Raw genomic sequence first — 6000 nt, 5'->3', positions numbered from 1 at the left:
ATAATCAAAAAATATATTGCACAATTATATAAGTAATTGAAAATGTTCATGGCCATGAAGTGTAATAGCGACTTTTTTTACTATTAAAGCTACTTTATGATGTGTGTTTATCTCACTTATCTGGTCAACCCGACACGCCGGGCCCCCCACAACCCGGGCCCCCAGACTAGAGCCCTGTCAGCCCTCTCCAGCCATGACCAACACCACTCCTGAATTCAGTTGGACACCGAGAATTTTTTGACAGTTCATTAGGGATTGGGTTTCTAAAATTTTGTTTGTTTTTTTTTCGAAATTTTTGTGTTAGAAATTAAAATCTAAGAAATTTTTCTAAAAAGGGTGCTGAAGAATTATTACAAATCATATTTTTGCAGTGTTTTTATTTTTATAAGCCCAAAGGTATAGTTTATTGGGTTTCAATTTCAATGTTTAAAATCATTGTGATAATTTTTATGTTTGGGAGGTGCCAGGGCCCCTCGATCCAGGGCATATCGACTTGGACACTAAAGACGTACCTAGTGCGTAACGATTAGGTGGCCAATCGATATAATTAGCGTACTATTTAAATGTGGTAATTAAAAAGCAATTATCTAGTCAGCAGTCAATGTGTTAAGTAATTAACATATCTACTTAATATATATTCATCGAAAATAAAATTGACACAATGTTTGTAAGTAGCTACATAAAAAAAATATTACTAATAAAATATCTGCAAACTAAATAATGTCAAAATTAATTAGTAAAATTAATTTGGGATATACCTATTCAGATTTAAATAATTAGATCAGTCCTTATTTGGTTTTACTTAACCAGTTTTCAATATTTGTATAAGTAATCAGAAGTATTTACCTACCAAAAATAATCTCGACTGGCATATTTATACCTAGTCACAAATTAAAACTGGCGCAACATTGCTTGTTTGGAATGGTCCGGACCACAGAAAAGAAAAAAAAATATTTCTTAGTTCCCTGTCCGCGCCAATTCAGCCAGCATTGATATATTACTAGGTAGGTACCTGCTCGACTGACAGATGCTTTCCAAATAAACCCTGCAGTGTGCCTAGTACATATTATTATTATTACGTTTTGTGAATGCCAAACAAAATAAAAAGTCCCTATGGGTCAATTCTATTCAGATGTTTGGTATATTTTCTTATGATGAGAATAAAATATTATTGTCAATGTTTTGGGTATATTTAATTATTTTCAAATCACCAAACCGGCTGTCATCTTCGGATTGTTCTAATAATGTATTGATAATATTTATATTTTTACTTAGGTAACCTAATCATTATTTTCTAAAAATGTGTTGTAAAATGGCCTAGGACGCCATTTTTATGGAAACCATGTGTATGGTCTAATGATTCCATACCTAATTAATTACCTATCTTCATTACTATGAGAATGTCAATAATTCACAGATTGTTATCACATATAAATATCATTACACAATATTATTATATGTATATATTTTTTTAATATTACTATAAAATCCAAATTCTAATACAATCCAATCCATTCCAATTAAACTCACATATTAAGTAATTATTATAAGGTCGATGGTCCACGTATATTTTTATAATAATCTGACGAAATATAAAAAAAGTCCGATTGAAATAAAATGCAAAAAATATATATACCATTGTTTAAATAATAATTGTAATTATATCATCTGTTTTTAGATTTTTTATTAATATATAATTACAGTGACATCTAGATAAGATGCCTCGAAGATTCATTCAAATTGGATTGTAATTGGAATTAGAATCTGATATAATTTTGACCTATATGCTTTGTAATTCGGGGAATAGATGGCTCTATGAAATCGAAACTTTTGATGACATCCCCCTTAACTATAGTTAAATTGTCTAACTTCACGCTAAAATCGGCAATTAAATTTAGGGCCCCACTTGGAGTGCCTCTGGTTTAGTATATTTTCTTATTATTCAATTAAATATAATTAATCGAATAATTAGAAGCCATTCAATAATATGTTGGTAAATGTGCTGCGGAGGTGGCAATGAGATTTTACATTTTTTTTCTTTAGAACCAATACGTATGTGTTAGCTATTAATTATTCACTAAAGGTTCAAATATACTATAATTATGACGATTGGGCACATATGTGACAAGAGCGTTTTAGTGTCTATGATCATTTTAGCTCGTCAAAAATTAATTAAGTGCTTATATTGTCCACATTCACACTTGATTAACAAGTTTTGGTTTAATTATAGTCAAAGGGTTGTTTATTGATACACAGAATTAATTATTATTTAGTTACACAAAGTCAAGTCAATGTTCAAATTCACAATTTATCAAAGTTCACATAATTCAAACTTAGCTGTCGCCGATATTATATAATTATTATTCGGAGCCGTCACGAAGAAGCTTTGGAAACCGATGGCCAATAAAATAAAAGTTCGAAAAAAAAAACTCATAATATGTTTCCCTTGTAGGTATATAAAATAAAGGGGATTAACTTATTCACTACCTAATAATTTTGGAAAATTATGATTTTTTTTAAAACTGGCAACACTTCACATCAAACTCCGGGATCAGCTAACATTCGAGAAAACCAAGCGCTGACCTAACCTCACTCTTTAAAGTTATCCAACAAAAAGAATGCACTTCCAAAAACCGCGATTGTTGAATATTCTAACGTAAAACTGTACGCCAATATAAACTATCAATAAAACTGTACTTTGGTGACGAATATACTCGTGTATACAGTTAATTTGGTAGCAGAGCGTTTGGCAACCGTCTAGTTTATAGATAGATCTCACTCTCTGAGTCTCTGCCACGGCCGCCACGGGGTTCACACACCGGAAGCCGCATTGTTTCCTTTTTCTTACCGACTAAAAACTCCTGTCTCGATTGGCCTAGCTATCGTCCAATTACGAGGCATGCCGTTTATTTGAAATTTCCCCCCCCGATTTTGAAAACTTTAATATAACGTCGTTGATTCTGCAATGCCTGCTATGTGCACATTTTGTCAGTTTTGAGTTATTTACATAGTTGGATAGGTTATTTTTTTCTCCATCCACCTATACTACTTGCTATGTGATTGGAATTACCAAAATATTCTAAATAAATAAAAACAAAAGCTGTCATAATGTCGGTGTTGAATTTAGTGATGGTAATATCTGCTATGTGATATAAGTGTACATAGCAGTAATTGACTTAAGATCACCTTTATGACATTGATCACATGGCAGATATTACTAAATGAAATAACAGTTATGTGCAATTCAAACAAACATTGATATGACTCTCACACATTTTATTGAGTCAAGTTAATACTTTTGTCAGTCACATGACAGTAATTATCCATTGATTTGTAGCATGGTGAGAATTATATTATTTCTTCTACTTACTATAATAAAATTAAGTATATAATTGTATTCAAGAATTAAAAGTGTTTGAAATTTAGTAGGTAAGGTTGAGGTAATTTTTACTATTTACTCTGTTAGGTGTAAAGTTATTGTAACATGAACATGGTAGAAAACATATTTTGCCATTATTTAATTTCAATTTATTTAAAAAGATTAGAGCCGCTATAATCTACATTAAGGTTTTATCCGAATTCAGGAAGTATATTAACAACCACCAGCTCAATAGCCAATATTTAAATTTTACTTTCCTATGTTTACAATAATCAAAAGTGAAACGTTTTATCTGTTTTCATTCGTGTGTTCATTGTCATTTTAATTGTTTTTTTGACATGTAATTTTCATAACATTGTTTTTTAGAGATGTCATATCGAGGAAAAATATTCTTGAATTAGCAATACACAAAAAGTATCAAGAATCTGGGGGATCTTTAGATAATTTTACAGCTTCTGGCTCTGATACGAAGCTCCTTCAGATTTTAATGGAGCTCCTCCATCGGATAATAGCGATGTTAGAGATATTATTTTAACTCCCGTAGATGGTCATAGAAATTTAAATGAATTCACAAATTCAAATGCAGATACCTTTGAATTTCTAGACTATATTACATTGCTACCCCCTGACGACGGACTTACTCATATTTTAAATGGAACATTCCGTTCAGGTGAACAACATAATATTATACACATACATAATGATCCTTCTACGGTCGCCAATGAAAAATGTATCCGTGTCTTCAGATATTATATAACAAGCTGAGTTTTTGGAACCTTCGGTTAAAACTCTTCGAAAAAACACTCTCATAGGGCTGCAAAAAATGCTTCAAAAAAGAGTGCAAGTTCTGAAAAACTGGTATTGACAATGGATCTCCAAAGTGTACTTTTGTGCCCCAAAACAGATGCTTCTGCCATGTATTACAAGCAAAAACTCCAAGTTCATAACTTCATCATAATATATGAATTAAATAATAAAGAAGTGTCATTGTACGCATGGCATGAAGCAATTGGGGGTGTATCAAGTATGCATTATGGATTACTTAGAAAATCTACCCCTAGCTATAAAGAAATGGTACTTATATTTGATGGATGTAATTACCAGAATCGCAATAAGGTGTTAGCCAGTGCTCTTAGCGATACGGCTAAGAAAAAATCGATAACAATATTTATCAACATATTTTGGAAAAGGGTCATACTATGATGGAGGCCGACAGTGTTCATGCGACGCTGGAACATTATTTCAAACCATCAATAAATTCACCATCGGATTACATAGCACGGATGAGATTAGCACGACAGAAGCAACAATATAAGGTGAAAGTACTAAATTTTGTTTTTTTTTCACAATAAGATCAGTTACAAACAAACCTTACATTACTCAGACCAGGCAAGAGAGCCGGAGACCCTACTGTCGATGATATTCGTCAATTAAAATATTTACCGAATTATCATCAACTATTGTTTGAGCTATAGTTTTTCATCCAAATATCGTCACCTTCAAGAGCTGAAAAACGATAGGTATTGAAAAGTATCATCACATTCCATGATAATTTGCGGTTTACGTCAAATTCCAAGAACTAATTAAAATATGATAGCAAAATATTATAAAAATAATTTTGATTGTCATGTTAGTATGTTCTTTATTTGATTCATTTTATTTTCTATACACTTGATTATAAAATACTATGTATAATATTTTTTCATGGATGTTTGCATTTTACTAAAATTGATTATGAAAATTTGTTCACAACAAATATCTGTTATGTAATCAAAAAGATGCTGACAATATCTGTCATGTGCTAATAAAGAGAATAATCGAGGCTTATTGTATATTTCCTTCCTTTTTAATGTTTTTTTTTATTATTCAATCAATGTAAAACTATTAATGTCAACAAATTGTATAGTCAACTGACTTGAAACATATTTACCTATTTTTTAAAACAGTTTTTTTTGTCTCCTGAACAATTTGGTTTTGTGCTCATAGCAGGTATTGTAGAATCAACGACGATATTATAATGAATATGTACGATAATATTACTATATTAATATATGCACCTTGCACATATTTATTATAACTAAATATTTAAACTTATACCTAACAGATTTTATATATCCTATTACTATACATTCTTCATACAATTTAAATGACACAAAAAAAAATAAAGAAAACTAATATCATTCCAATACCTATCATACATTTCTTTCCCGTTTCATTCCTGTTTCAAGCTCCCAGCCTAAAGAACACAAAACATGGGCTCATCATGAAACAGGAAACAAAACAAAACCCCGCTAAACAACCAAGTGTTACGATCATAGGCGTTTGTTAATTGACTTAGGAGGTCAAGAGCCGCACTTTAGGCCTACAAAAACTTATTTCCGACTTCCCACTTAAGACGGGAAGTCCACGGGCATGTCAGTACCTACCCTTGTACAATTTATACTAAATATGTACGGAAATATCGAAATGTGGCTTATTTTTTATGTAGAAATTAAAAATTATTAAGGTAAAGGTGGTATTATTCTGCGTACTATACGCTTTAAATAATAAGGTACGACGTATAACGGTGGCAAGGGGTGGAGGTAGGATGTCAATATCCGAAACCTCCCACACTAAACTTT

The sequence above is a fragment of the Rhyacophila brunnea genome, unplaced genomic scaffold (assembly GCF_057557595.1).
Source record: "Rhyacophila brunnea isolate RB1 unplaced genomic scaffold, BYU_Rbru_1.0 scaffold_1, whole genome shotgun sequence".
In the NCBI taxonomy this organism is placed as follows: domain Eukaryota; kingdom Metazoa; phylum Arthropoda; class Insecta; order Trichoptera; family Rhyacophilidae; genus Rhyacophila; species Rhyacophila brunnea.
Note: the sequence above shows the minus strand (reverse complement) of the source record.